Below are 16,077 nucleotides of genomic sequence, written 5' to 3'. Positions count from 1 at the left end.
GAACGGAGAGAAAAGATGCATCTAAAAACTGATATAGTGTTGATTACCTGGCAACCGACAAGACTCCAGGAAGTCACTGCACCCCGCCAAAAATATGTGACACCCCCAGCATAAGCCTAGCTTGGCATCCTGGCTCCTATTTCATACTGTAGTTACCATACAGATATGAGAATGGTATCAATGTTCTCCCAGCGAGAAAGCAATTAAGCATATTTTTTGAAACGTATTTTGTACTGTAAGTGATAATAAACAAATTAAAACAAAAAAACTTCACTCTGCAGCAGCCCAAAATATTATAATTGAATTATTCCAACAAAAAATATATTATATATGAGAAATTAGGAACAAAAACAAACCAAGATTTAATGAGTACAGTAACAGTGTTACAGTGTGGATGTACTCTGAGAGAGAGTGTTTGGGCAAAGGTGTCCACTGCCGGCTGCATTACTGCCAACCTTGTTGTGTTTTCATGGACAAACTGGGGAGCCGAGGCCCCACACACACACACACGTATATACATGTGCATACAAATTACCAGGCAGGACTTTAAACTCAAACCCTGGCGCTGACACACACACACACACACACACACACACACACACATACATAGACACACTTCTGCACAGGCAAGCACACAAGCTAATTGGCCACCCCATTAGTAATTTATTAAGCTTGTCCTTGTAAATTTTATCAGGTATCCAGCAGGGGAATAGATTTATTGATTCGCTCTGCATTCATCAGGCCCAGAAAACAGAGCGAGAGAGAGAGCAGAGGAGTCAGAGAGAGGCAGTAGAGGAAAGAGAGAGAGAAAGAGAGAGAGAAAGAGAGAGAGTACATTTATCAGGGTGGACAGCATCAGGTTCCAAACGGCTTTGCAGGAGATCAGGCTGGAGTGTGTTGTGATTCCCCCTGGGTCACCACTATATCCTGCTTCATTCACAACGCTGCCTCGCCTCAGCTCATCAATGTGCGCCTCTCGATCAATGATTCTCATAAAACACCATCCAGGCTTTGGCTTATACCTTCTCACGGCCAAAAAATACAAAAAAAAAAAAAGATGCTGTCAAACTTCATTTTAACCCCCAGGAGCTGCAGATAAGCTGCAGGGCAAACAAGTACACACAGGGTCACGGATATACTGGGAGTAAATTGTAAGAAATTTTAATTTAAAAAAACATAGCAACTGCCAGACTAACTATGTACAATATGTATGAGGTTGTGACCTCATTACTGTGCCACCTCTGGCCCACTAGTTTCCTGGTTTTTCCTTTTTTTTTTTCTTCTTCTTCTCAGGTATTGGCGAGTATCGACTAGCCGGGGAAGTATGTTGTTATTGTAATAGCATTAGTCTCTGTGGCTCATCCATCCTGCCCATCACTTCTGTAATGCTCTTCTCTGTTTGTGATCACTAGCAGTCCAGGGGGAAAAAAAAACTCCTATCACTGTTTTCAGCCCTTCCCTCCAGCAAGAGAAACAACAAGAAAGTGAAGAAGGAAAGGAAAGAAATCATAAAGAAAGAGTTGGAGGAGAGACTTCTTGTTCTTTTTAGCAACAGTGGCGATAATTGTGGCATGTGTCTGTGTGCCCAAGTATATATATATATATATTATATTCACCTTTATGGGCAGATGGATAATTTTTCTGCATGTGTGGGGTAGATATATATGTTAAATCGAAGTGACAGGAAGGAGGCTTGACTGTAAACACTGGTTTCTGAAATGCAATCCTTTGTAAACACTCCCCGCTCCCCTCCCCATTTTCACTCTGGACGTTTGGAAGCAATTTTTTTTTTTTTTTTTTTTTTTTTTTTTGGAGGTTGGGGATCAGAGAGAACTCCTCTCCAAGATCCCTTTCCCTTACGGCATTGCCTTGACTAGTATTGTTCCAGGATTCCCCAGCATGGCTCACCAGGACGCTGGCGCTGCCTGCTGTGTGATTGGTGGAGGAACCCCGTGTCTGGGATTTGGGAATACCAATTCCTAATCCTCTGCACGGCTTCCTCTGTCTCTGGACGTTTCAGGTTGGAACATGTAGGTGGTGTGCTGTAAACACACGCGTACACACACATACTAAGACATGTGGACTGAAGCGATAAGGCCTGTGGATGTTTTAAGTCCATTATTGTATGGATTCCAACCATTTAGCCTCAGGCATTTAGCCACTGTGCTCTTCTGTAAGCTTCACAAATATTCAAGATATCATGTAAGAAAGTGTTCAATTACATCTTCTGCAGCATGTACATATTTCTTAGCACTGAAGACTCATCTCAGATTTCCACTTGGAGAGCTCTGTTACATAAACCTTATTTAACAATGATCTATACTTGCTGTTTTGTTGGAGTGGTAGAATTTTAATTTTCACAATTTACAGATAACTTTCTAAAACTGATGGAAATATTTTGGGTGAAAATTAATCTTTTTCCTCTACCTTCAGTATCCACTTGTTGAATTTCATTCAAACGGTCTTGAATTTAATTCAACAAGTGGGAAATAGTCATTGTCTGCAATTCCAATATTCGCTTCTCTTTTTGTAAAGTTGTTCAAGGACCCAGTGAATTACCTTCTGAAAACTGCATATTTTCACAGGTCAATGACTGAACTAAAATAAAAGTGCAGGAATTTTCTTTGTGTCCTGTCAGTCTGTGTATTTGTCACATCTTTCAAATACCAGCTGACTACCTTATTCATCTTATTTGTGAATATCTTCCCTTTCTCTCCATCCACCTTTTTCTTCGATTTCCCTTGGCCCTTATTCTCCCTTTGTCTTCCTTAAACAAGACATAATAAAGAAAAGAAAGACAGAGAAAAAGAAAAGGAGTGTGAAGACAGGGTGGAGGTGGGCGTTGAGGCTGATTTGGAGGGATGAAGGGAGGAGAGAAAAGGGGAAAGGACAGGAGAGGAGGGGAGGAGGAGAGGCAACAATCTGTGCTGGTTAACTTCTCCCCGTTGACCCTGCAGAAGGGGCCGCAGCTCCCTCCATCTGCCTGAAATAATCTCTCACAAACACACACACACACACACACACTCAGACACACATGCACTATCCCAAATGGCAAAAAAAGGATTAATGATATTCCAACACTTACACACAATCAGCCAGAATCCATCACTTCAGTTTCTGCAGGAGCCCAGGCGTGCCAGTGTACGTGTGTGTGAGTGTGTGTGCATCTCACTTTGAAGACTGAAAGTGTTTGTGTGTGTCTGCAAGTGTCTGTGTATTACGTGGGTGTGTGTCATGTCTGGGGCACCATATGTTCCCCACAAATTTGTTTTCACCCCTAAAAAAGCCTATCCATACGCATATTAAGCAGCTTTAATTAAGGCCCCCTCTATCTACATGTATATACTGTACACAGATGCGCACACACACATTTCCTGTGAGAGGTAGTGTGCATCTCATCGCTTGTGAGAACACTTGAGAAACAAGTTAATTGACATTGACTATTCATATATACAGTGTGTTGGCTGGGCCATGGGCAGATGGTGTTTGTAAGCCCCCATTTAAACCAGCAGTCAAAAAAGGGAAAAATGCTGCCTCGGCCTTGTTGCTAAGTGCCTGAACAACCAGATGAGACTGTATCATGAAGTGTGTGCATCTCATCAACTGGGAAGTTCTGTTTTGCTCAGGACCAGTAAGAGCACTGTTAGTTTTCTATTTACAGGTACAAGGTTGTTTGACCAGTGCAAATTAGTCCCTGAAATTAGCCTGAAATACGTTAGCCTAACTGAGCTTCAAGGAACCATAAAGTAATAGTTTGACATTTGGGGAAATACGCTTACTTGCTTTCTTGCTGAGAGTTATATGAGAAGACTGATACCTCTCTCATGTCTGTATAATAAATACGAAGCTACAGCCAGGAGGCAGTTAGCTTAGCAGCTAGCTTGACTCTGTCCAAAGGTAACAAAAACTACCTGTGCCTCTAAAGCTCAGTAATTAACATGTTATATGTCATTTATTTAATTTGTACACTGGAATCTTTTCATCACTGTGAGGTTGCAACCCAGCGTAGGCTAGAGGACAGATAAAATAAACAAGCTATAAGTTTGAACAGAGGGATGCTAAGCTAAGCAGGGAGTAGCTTCATATTTACTGCATAGAGTGGTATTGAACTTTTAATCTAACCCTCAACTAGTGAATGAGCGTATTTAACAAAACTATTCCATTAAAGGAAAGTATTATTTCTTATTCTTGTTGTGGCCGTTCTGACTATGGTAACAGCACTCTCCACTTACATTATAAAGATTCATGAATTATTATATATATATTGGGACAATCAGCAGAACCCTCCTCCAGCTCTCAAAATAAGCTTATTAAAAAACCTCCAGTTGTACATGAATAACTTTAAGCTTGAGTCAGATCAAAAGTAAACAGAGAACAGCCCCCCTAGCTATTTTAGCTAAATGCACATATGTGTGAGGCTGTGGATAGCTGTTGATTTAGTGTTTCTATATGCTAGAGAAGGAAGGAATAAGTTTGTCAATGTTATTATATTCTATGGAAATGCAAGAAAAATAAGTGCCAGTAGCTGGTTGTCCAGTGGACAATAATGAGTATTAATGGGCTGCATTTATACAGCATCTTTCTAGTCTTCCAACCGCTCAAAGCGCTTTACACTACATGTCACATTCACCCATTGACACACACATTCATACACTGATGGCACTGATATCTTGCCCAAGGACACTTTAACATGTAAAGTGGAGGAGCCAGGAATTGAACTGCCCTGTATAATCATGAGTCATTTTACTTTGACAACTGAACATAGGAGGCTCAAACCTATGAGGTGTAATGCATTCACTTAACAGAAAAAAAAATTGCCCTGTTTTTCTGAATTAACCAGATAATTATCTCAGAAATTCTGAGAAAGGTTTTCATAGAAAATAATAATTCTGCTCTCTTTTTCTGAAATAACGAGATATCTCAAAATTCCAAGAAAAGCTCTCATACCTACTTGAGAGTTCGAAGCAAACATGTCCTATCTATTTAGCTTAATCCAGGTTTATTTTGGTTTTGGTTTGAAACTTTGGAAGATACTCTTGTCTTTAAGTAATATGGTTAATATTGTTATTAGTTTGTCGACTTTGAGCAGGCAACAGGTCAAACATGAGAAAAAAGTACAATTATGTTCATAAAAGAACACAGTAAGAAGATGAAAGAAAACACACAGATGTATCTTTCAGGACCTTCACCTCGCTTAGAGGCCATCATTACCATAATTACACTACTTTGAGTGCAACTAAATTTGGACGGCAGCGTTACTAATTCAGAAAAACAGGGCAGAATTTTTTTTTTCATGAAAAACTTTCTCAGAATTTCCAAGATAATTATCTCCTTAATTCAGAATAAACAGGGCAAATAAAATTTTCTCAAGTGAATGCATTACGCTTCCGTACAAACCTTTTCAAGACATTTTTAACATATCTGTTTATCTTTACTGAATTAGAGTTATGCTATATATGAAATGATAAATTATACATGTTTGCTATAGCTACAAATGAATTAGTAGCTAGTTTGATTTGCCGGCAAATTGCCCTAGAAGTAGATCCTTATGCTGTTGACATTAGCAAAAATAGCTATTTCATGGGACTAACTTCTGTGGTTTCGGACAAAAGGTTTATGTAAATTTTCTTGGATTTCTAGGAGACTTGTGCTGCTTTCCAAAATGTACATTGTTTTGCTGGAAAGGGGAGGTGGTGAGCTCCAAGTTAGCATGTATGACCCATAGTCAAAATTGCCCCTATTATGAGAATAAAACTTTTATAAGAATAAAAATTTTCCTTTGTAAAATTTTAAAACCCTTGTAATCTATTTTCTGCTTAAACGTAACTGTTACTTGTTTGCAGCCAATTCCACAATCAACTTATTTTTAAAAATTATAACACACAAGAGCACAAACCTTGCCTGGAGTTGCTCAAGTGTTGCAGAATGATAACAAAAATGCTTCATAATTGATGTTTAAAGTGGTATTGCTCAATGATTACAAGATTTTTACTATTAAGAGATCACTGGTGTGAAATGTTGCACTCTACTTTGGATGGAGTGTGGCCAGCACTTTTTCTTTTTCATATGTGTCCTGAAGTTTGAGTGAAACCTTTCACCCATGATTCCATTTTCTATACCTTCTTACCCTTCTCAGGGTCAGAGGGAGCTGGAGCTTATCCCAGCATGCAGCAGTCCAACTGACGCATAGATGACAAAACTCACTCACCTACAGACAATACAGAGTTTCCACTTCACCTTAACTGCATGTCTTTGAACCGTGGGAGGAAACCTATGCAGACGTGGGGAGAAGAGCAAACTCCACATAGGAAGGAGCAGGACTCAAACCAGGATCAGGGCCAAGATGTGAACACAGGGCCCTCTGGCTGCGAGGTGAAAGAGCAAAACACTGCACCACCCTTATAATTAAACTCTTTTTAATTGTATCCAAAGTGTGTGATTCTCCTGTTGTAACATTGAGAACATCAGATCTATATTCTTGCCATGTTTTAAATTTAAAATCTACCACTTAAACTTTTAAAAATGGTTGTCTATTTTTATCTCACTCCAGTAATCACATATATTCATGTTGGGGCTCTTTTTCTCCACCTTTCCAGTAGTCATCTCTACATGGTTTCCTCTTCCTGGATGTCTTCCGGTTGCCCAAAGCACAACTGCATGCATTTAAAAACTTTCCACCCTTGACTGGTCTTATTTACATTATTTTCTACTTTGATGTATCCAATTACTACTTTCATGTGACATTTCATCCAATTTAATCTATAAACCAAAGCTGTCGCGCTTCTGGACAGTACTATACTATAGATGCAAATCAGGGTTCAAGATATCTTCAGAGTAAAAACAGCAACTGAAAAGTGCTTTGATAGTCTTCATTAATTCTTAACTGCTTATTAAAAGTGTTGATTCAGTGCTCAGCATCTCAGATTAATGAATGAGATCATACATTGTATACGTATGGTTGCAAATGGGCACACTGTGATAATGATGGCAGGATGCAGGAGAGAGTACAGGAGTTGTGAACGATGGTGTCTCTCCCAGCCGTGAAAATGGCTGTGGCACCTCCAAGTAACACATTTCTGTTTCTGACAGGGAGGCTGTCACCATGGCAACGCAGCTTTTTGGCGTTGTAGGGTGATAACAAGGTGGAGATGTGCTTAAAGAAGGAGGGGGGGTTAGGGAAGATAGAAAGGGGTTTGCACAGAGGGAGGGAAGGAGATAAACTCAAAATGCCACTCCCAAAGTATTTTAAACCCCAGAGAGCCTACGCTGCGGACAAAAGAGGAAATTCATGAAGGAATCATGCACACATGCACAACTTTATATTGGCACACTTGTGAAGACCTTTCATTCAACACATTCATTCTCAAATGCATTTAACCAAACCGTAACATCACTTCATTTGAATTATGGCAGTATAAATTTGTTTTGTCATCCTGGGCTTTGTCTTTTAGATTTTTGGCAAATATTAATTATGCCTGTACTTGCAAGTTTTACACAACTTTAGTTGTGTGACAGTGTGCATACACTTCACCTGCCAGCAAGCCCATACAAAGTAAAATAGCATATCTATTCATTTACACCAGCTCCAGGCTTGATGATGATTCAGAGTTGGGTGTTGGCAGGTTCCCTTCGCAGTGTGAATGTTACTGTGTTGAAACGCGAGTTTTAAACAAGTTTTGGGTTCAACAGTTTAACTGTTGTTAGAGTGTTTGTTGCTGTTTTGGTGAACTAAAGTTACAGATAGTCAGTGATGATACTTATCTAGTTGACAGTAGAGTTTAAAAGATAAAACATCGACATTAACCTTAAATCTGCCATATGCAATGATTATATCAGAATAATGGGTCAAATTAATGTGTACAATGTGAAAGGGGTTGCACATAGTGGTGCGCCCACAAAGAATTATCACCTGACTCTGTAGTCCCCCTCAGCTCTATGAGGCGTTTTAGCACCTTAAAGCTCATTGTTTAGGTTTTATGGTGAAACTGTGGTCGGGCAGACAGCTGTTTTCAGCAGGAAGACAAAGTTAGCGACTAGCTGATGAAACTAGTGAAGCATTTAGCAGATAAAGAGCCAGATATTTTTCTCAGGAGTTGGTGAAGGCCAGATCAGAGCTAAAAGAAGAGTGAATACTGGCCTTCTGTTCACCAGGTGGCCGGAAACACAACTCCAAATGAATTATAACATTTCCTTACACGTTAATTTTTTTTACGGCCATAATATGTCAAACATGTGTGTAATATATGTGCTGTTCAGCTTACTGTCTCCTAAAAACAGACAAATGCAGCTTTAAATATGTAATATGTGTCACATTTAAACATAAATGTCACGGTCAAATGAAAAATGATACCTTGGTTTAATACAGAAAAAAAATTCAGATTTACAATAAATGCCGTGTCCTCCTGTCGCAGAAAGGATGCCTCAACACGCTGTAAAGTAATCTTGCAGAGTTCTGTGAACTCCTTTTCATCTCAAATGCCTCATGAATTGGACCAGAGAGGTAAAATGCCGTTTTTATCACCAAATTTCGTTTTGTAATGGCAATGTCTAACAAGTCAAATCCTAGTATATGGCTGGACTATGTATGAAACGCTAGAGGGCTTTAAAGACCCAGTGAAATGAAAAATGCATTTCCCCACTTCTAATCCTGTGTCTCTGTGTTAATTGTTCAGGTACCTCTTGTTATATACCAATTATATTTCAAAATAATAATTTTTGAGTATTTTTTTACATCAAAATCCTTGTCTTTTTTCTTCCTGTAAAACGGTTTCAAATGTTTGATGATTCATCCTGCACTCAGGGGCGTTTACAAATATTCATCCAATCAAATGTAACTTTGGGCGACTAGCTAACCGCACCCATCATATAAAACCACACTTGACTGCTTGTGGGTCGTAGTAGCTAACAAAGCAACATGGAGAAAGATGGGAAGACATTAGTGTTTGGATATCAGTGGGCAAAAACTTTCCAAAACAATGTGGTTGAGGTCTGATTCACTCATCTCTCCCTCATCCTCCTGATCTAACAACAGGTTTGAGTTTGTGTGGAGCAAACAGTCCTCTGTAGCTCTGTTTCTTTCTGCAGCTGCGTATCACGCTAAACTTGATAAGCCCGTCCACTTTGAGCAGTTCAATGAGATGCGAAGGATTTGATTTAAATCCCTCTTGTAACTGCAGTTACACCACTCAAATATTCTATTTCAATGGGAAAAATGTCACAGTATAGAAGCTAAAAACACTCTAACTTCTGTTTCGCTTGTGCAGCGTCCAATATCACACTATACACTACATACCCAACATGTGTGCTATCATTCAACAACTTTTGTGTGAATAAAGAGTAGTATGTATCTTTCAGACACACAGAGTTGCAATTATCACGTCACTTCTTGAGAGCTTCCTTGCTGGTTGGACATGCGTAACCATGGTAGCCCGTGCCAACCATGAAGTCTGAATTCATTTTAAAAATATATCACGCCTAGCAAAGTGAAACCTTATACTTACACTTTAATTGAAGTATTATTGACGTTACACCAGAGCTGCCCTCTTTGCTGTCTGCAATTGTCTATTATGCTGTTGCTGCTGTCATCACTACTGCATTGCATTGTGGGATATTTATGCCAGTTTAGTGTCCAGTGCTTGCATACTGTAATATTTCCCTGTAGACAGTATACAATTCATGTACTATTGGTTTGATTTAAGGTTTTGGACATACAAAATGTGAAATTTCGGATGCAGCCAGAGACTTTTTGAAATGAGGGCTTTTAGACTGAAATGGATTAAGGAAGTGGCAGCATTCAGCCAACCAATAGTGTAACTTCATCACTCAGCGACTCATTCAGTCAGTCATGAACATTCACAGTTATAGGGCTGGCCTCGCTGTTGCGGTCCAGCCAAAAATGTAAAAAATGTATATGTATGTGGCTTATTCATGCCAAAATGCTAAACCTAATTTAGTCCCTTGTTTAATCTTAAACTTAAATCTAAGCCATAACCCTACATTTGCCCTGTATAGACGTCTGGACAAATGTCCTCATAGCCCACATCTTTCTGTCATTGTCAGGACATTTGGTCTTCATTATGATAAAATACAAACACACACACACACACACACATGCACAGAGCTCTCAATTCCCTTTCTAAGTGGCAGCAGATACTATCACACTCTTGTCTTGGTAATCAACTCAACAGCACAGAGGCAGCAAAGCTACCAGCAGGCCTATGAACTCTGTCTCTCCTTCTCTCTCACACACACACACACACACTTACACCAGCTAATCAAGAGGCGGACTGGGACAGCTTCCATGAAAACTGGGCGACAGGAAGTTACAGCCATGTCACAGGAAATAGGATGTGTCTTTTCCCAGGACTGCAGTATCCCTGCGATTAGAGGGAGCAGATTGAGCTGTCTCTTCACATTACACACACAACCAGAAAACACATGTGCGCACACACACGTACACACTTGTTGTCACACACGCACATATCGAGAACAGACATATAAGGGAAAGGGACAGGAGATGGAGTTACAACATGAACTCAAACACACCAACACACACATACCGAAAAGCACAAATAAACATGTTGTTTCTTATTTTCATCAGTGGAGGGACTTCCTCCTCACAGTTTGTTTAGGACAGCATTGAAGGAAAAGGATAGGAGAGAATGGGTGACCATTTCATCCTGTTATGACTACCACTGGTGGACAACAATTGAGTGAAACACACACATGCATACACATAGACACGCACACACAGAGATAACTGCAATGTTCATGCTGTAATGTGACAAATTGAAGTTGACATGACAAACTGAGTGACACTAGAGTCCCCACTTGATGACTAACATCTTACATCAGCATGTGCTGCATATGGTATTCCTGCTCTTTCTACAAATCTAAATTCCAGACTTCTTGAAGACTATTTACCCCCAATGATGAATACTCTTGCCTTTTTTCTGTAACAGACTTTTGTTAAATAGGATTTTGACCTTTGTGCTTAAAGTGTGTGGGTAGCAAGTACTGATACAGCTCAAATAGAATGACATTTCACATTTAATAACAGAAGACAAAGAACATTTTGTATACATTTTTAATCCTCATAATCCTATTTTAATCTTATCCACTTATTGCTCAGATTTAAAATTGTCATCCCACGTTTTTTTGTTTTTTTTTAATATTTTCGTGCTTTGTGAACTTTTGATTCATGTACAGTAGTAAGAGCAAACAGTAACTCAGAACATATTCTTCCATATTGACTTTCCAAACCTGCACAAGCACCCTTTGTGCACAAGACACTACACACTGGCACTTTGCTGGTTTGAATCTGCCAGTATTTTGAGCAGATATTATTCATGTATTTGATGTTTCCATGTATTCTGAATTACTGAAATGTCAGAAAAGCCTTTAAAGCGGCATTAAAACCAGAAGAGCTATAAAGTTCTGCTTTGAAGACTCAAGACATTTTCTTTTACTGGCATACTTGCAGGCAAAGGGATTAAAATGGTGCATCAGAATCAGCTTACAATGACCAGCATGATAGCAATGAATCCAAAAATCAATAAAATGCAATCAATCAAACTGCTTTTCCATCATATCAAGGATTAGGTTCTGATATTCGGTTCCATGAACACGCTTAATTTTTTTCAGAAGACCTGCTGTTATTACAGACATGTCTGAGCTACCAGCAGCCCCTCACGGAGTCGCCTCTTACGTCAAGCGATTTCATTACATGACATCTAAACATATGAGTGAACTACACAATACACTGTTAAATAAGGTTATGTTCCAAGGCTGGATTTTTTGTTATTTGCATTATTACAAATGTCAATGTAATTTTGGTTGAGGTTTTCTTATTTCTGGAGCAAAGCCTGGAAGGTTTTCTCTATGGAAGATGTTGTTCAGCTGCATTATGGGAACAGAATTCAGTGTTTTTGGATCTCAGGCTATCTCAGCCTCTGCTGCTTCAATTTTGACCATGCTTTTTTAAAATTTCTCTCTTTTAAGTCCCCCAGTTCTATGAAAGTACAATGTTAAATCACTGGAGCACTCTTATAATATGCCCTCTGCAAGCCTGTAGAAAGAACAGTTTGATAAAGAACAAAACACCACTCTGAAAGCTGTTATTTGCATGTTATTTGTGCGATTTAGACCACTGGAATTTTTTGCTGTCTATATGTTCATTTAGTATTCAGGAGAAATTCCCTTGTGTTCGTTTCTTCTGGTTTCTCTCCTTTTTCCCTCTTCTCTTTGTACATTTTTGAAGTGGAGTCATTCAACCTTAGCATAAACATAATTTTCTCTTGCTCAAGTTGAGCAAGAGTTTCAACTCCTGCACATGCATCTTTGCCTCAGTTTCCACTGCCTGCAGTGATTTCGTGACTGTTTGCACCAACTCAGGTCTTTCCATTGACTTTGTAGGCAGTCATGCAATATCTAAAATCTGCTTTGTTTTCACTATGGACAAAAGAAAAGCATTTTTAAAAGTTTAAGTGGTAGATTTTAAATTTAAAACATGGCAAGAATATAGATCTACTGATGTTTTCAGTTTTACAACAGGATAATCAAACACTTTGGATACAATTAAAAACATCGCAAGTGAACAGAGTGCTTTCGCAGTTCAACAAGACCATCAGAGTGGTGAAACTGCTCTCGTGAAACGATATATCACATACATTTCAGCAGTCAGAATCTCCCAGTTAAACTTTGATGCCATATCAAACCAGTAATTTCAGTGAATCATCTTAATAGTTCTGAATCTTCAACTTTTTGAGCAAGTACCTTTTGAGAAATAAGGTCCACAAAAGTAAATAGGTTACATCTCTTATTTCAAAGTGTCACATACTGTACATGTTTGATCAGCATTTCATATCATATACTGTGCTTCTCATCAACAATGACTTCATTCTTTGAATAATTTATTTCATAGAAAACTATCAGCTGGAATGTATTTGTGCTCGTGAGATTATACACACTAGATCTAGTGAGACATATTTATGCTGCTAGCTTAATACACTGGCTGCGCCATTCAGCTACATGCCAGATTCCCAAAGATCCTGGACTAAGGAAAGCTGGGGCCATAGCTGTCAGGCAGAGAGATTTGAGCCTAATGATACCACAGCTCTCTGTCGCTGTCATTTCAAGGCTGATGGTTTTGACAGAACTGGGCAAATTGTGTGAATGAAGGAATGTGTGATTCAGTTTTTGCATCTTTTCCAAACCATCTGAACAAGATTGGTGTATTTTCAAGTCATAAGATTATAGTGTTCTTTGTGGTAAACAGTGTTAATATATAATGGAAACTGATTGAAATAATGAGTATACAAATGATCTCTTGCTAACATGAGTGGCATTACCACTAAACCTTATATTGAAAGTAAACATCCCTTTTAGATTTCTCTTATATTGATTTCTTACTTAATTTGAAGGTGCCCAAGAAGATCAACTAGGATACCAACACAAGCAAGAGATGATCCTGTACCTGTGTCTGAATCTCTTGAACTGCTGGACTCATCGACCTCAGTAAGTGTAAAAGAGCAATTCTTATCCACAGCGCTTTTGCAACATACTTGGAGTTGTGTTGTATAGTGCTTACCCAACAAGTGTTATATTTCATAAGATGATTATTATGCCCTTGACCCTGATCAAGTCAAATACAAGATAGCTGAGGCTCAAGCAAGAGTTGAGGAGCTGCAGAGGCAGATTTGAAATGTCAAGGATTGTGAAATAAGAAAGAAACGATCTGTAAAGTCACTGCTAATGATTTAAAAGAGAAAAAAATATTTCAGAGGAACAACAGCTAAAACTTGTGGGTTTTATTTCATATTGGCAGTAGATAACAAATCAGACTACCAATAACATTTTCATTTGTGATCTGGATCTCACTGTAAAAATGTTAACCTATCATGTTTCACCCTTACATAATGCATTAATTGAAATCAAATTTCAGATTTTTGGGTTTGTTTTTTCCTAACTTTCCAGATCTTTCAGTTGAACTCCTAAAACAGCACCATGCCTACACTCCAGCTCAAAGGGAGTTTGCTTTAACACTGCACTTACATGGCCCCAAAGCCTACAGCTGTTTCAGAAATACAATGCACATACCACTTCCTCATTCTCACACGCTTCAAAGGTAAACATACTAATGTATTCTGCAGGAGTATTGTTTGTAATAGGTGCATTATTGTTGGCTTGTTATATTCCCACATCCACACACACTGCAAATGTACAGTACTTTACTACCAGCATCCATTAATCCCATCTCCAACCTTTATAAATAATGTGTTGTAGTTGTGCATACAAAAAATGTTTGTTTTTTTACACAGGTGGTTGCACTCTCTAGACGGCAAGCCTGGAATAAATACCTCATTTTTAGACATGCTACAATAAAAAAGCAGGAAGATCCAGAAAAATATGGTCAGATGTGTCTTATGATGCAAGCGCAGTACGCCTCTCACACACAGACAATGTCAGGCTTTGTGGATCTTGGGGATGGCATTGACGAGACCAGTGTAGCAAGAAGAGCCTTTGTGTTCATAGTGGTTGGACTGCAAGGCCATTAGAACATCCCCATTGCCTACTTCATCATTCACAGACATTGACACCAGGCACTCAGAAGGTTTTGCTGGGGCGTGCATTAGAGGCACTGCATGAGTGAGGTATCAAAGTACTGTGTGTGACAATGGATGGGCATGCAACCAATGTCAGCATGTGCTCCATGCTTGGGTGCCAGCTGAAAATGAAATCTTTGGAGCCTTTGACGATATATTTCGCCCACCCTTCAACAAGTGAGCGAGTGTTGATGTGATGATGGATGCCTGTCAATTTCCGGGATTGCTCAGCAACCATTAAATGTGTTGAGATAATCCTTGCTAGTTTGAGTTTTTTGTGATTTCTGCCAGTGACGGGTAGTGCATAGACTAACCTACCTCAGTATTATCAGTAAGACACATTGTGAAACAGTATCTTTACATTTTTTGGCAAGATTTGAACTGCAATTTTGAACTGTGTTTCTGTACCCAATGAAATCTGTACCTATTGAGATTTTGCCCAAACAAAGTATTTTGACTGTTGACAACAGGGAGTTCTTGTGTTTCAGGTGATTGACAGATTGGTGAACATCATTATCAGCCAAAATCCAAGTATTAAAGGCTTCAAGGCGCCACTGTGTTCCCTCAACTGGGCAGAGACAGAGACAGTTCTTGAGAGAAGCCCGGCTGTACTTGACTCTGTTGGCAATAAATGATGTGACACCACCACAGTGATCAAAGAGGTTTTTTTGTAATGCTTTAGGGATTTTTCATTTGCAATATCAGCAAATTTATTAATTTAAAAATGCATATTTATGTAACTTTACAGACATTTTGACTCTTGTGTCTCATTGGCCTTAAGCTGTACTTTTTTTTAGTATTACTTGCTCTTTAAAATTTTTGCTGTTCAATGTTTAGTTTTATGTTCAGTTCACTTCTATGAAGTTTGTTTGATGTTGCAGATTGGTGGTGTTTTTGTCACCTTTTATCCTTCTCCATTTGGAGGCGTTTGAAATCAGAGGTATGTGTGGGTATCATATGAACATTTTGAATACACAATGCTATGTTGTAACTAAGAGGGATAAGGGGAAATGTTTATTAGATGATAGAATACAGAACTATGATGTCACTTCATGTGCAAATTACAGGTGGGTGGAACATCAACCCAGGTTCAGCTCAGTTCAAGAGTATTTTCTGCCGTCTAATGGTCTGCTGTGGGGTTTCTCTGGGGAACGCAATGTGACGGCCCAGGATAGGACGGTCTCCTTGTCTGCTGCGGACATGTCATCTGTAGTGCCGGCTGATGGCTCTGACACTGCCTCCTCTCCATTTTAGGACGTCCATACTGTGATACTGGACCACAGATACCTGCCAACTCACATCGCGGGTCTGACGGGGAATGCACTGGTGTATATAGTAGGATTTGTTGTTCAACAGGTGATGAATCAGTTTTCATGCAATGTGTGCCAAAGCAGTTTGGTGACTGATGCTGTACCAGCATCATTTTCTCAAAATTAACATCAGAGGATGTGTTTAATCTTGGTGACCATATTAT

The 16,077-nt window shown here is 39.1% G+C and overlaps 1 long non-coding RNA gene across 1 annotated transcript; it reads left to right on the top strand.

The window, feature by feature from the left end:
• The first annotated feature begins 6,143 nt into the window (after positions 1-6,143).
• LOC122969496 lies at positions 6,144-15,866 on the top strand. The gene is made up of 4 exons (XR_006399032.1): positions 6,144-6,372; positions 13,422-13,515; positions 13,975-15,543; positions 15,671-15,866. It is a non-coding gene; the product is annotated as an uncharacterized LOC122969496 (long non-coding RNA).
• Positions 15,867-16,077: the final 211 nt, after the last annotated feature.

This window comes from Thunnus albacares, chromosome 19 (genome assembly GCF_914725855.1).
Source record: "Thunnus albacares chromosome 19, fThuAlb1.1, whole genome shotgun sequence".
In the NCBI taxonomy this organism is placed as follows: domain Eukaryota; kingdom Metazoa; phylum Chordata; class Actinopteri; order Scombriformes; family Scombridae; genus Thunnus; species Thunnus albacares.
Note: the sequence above shows the minus strand (reverse complement) of the source record. Positions and strands in the feature narration are given on the sequence as shown.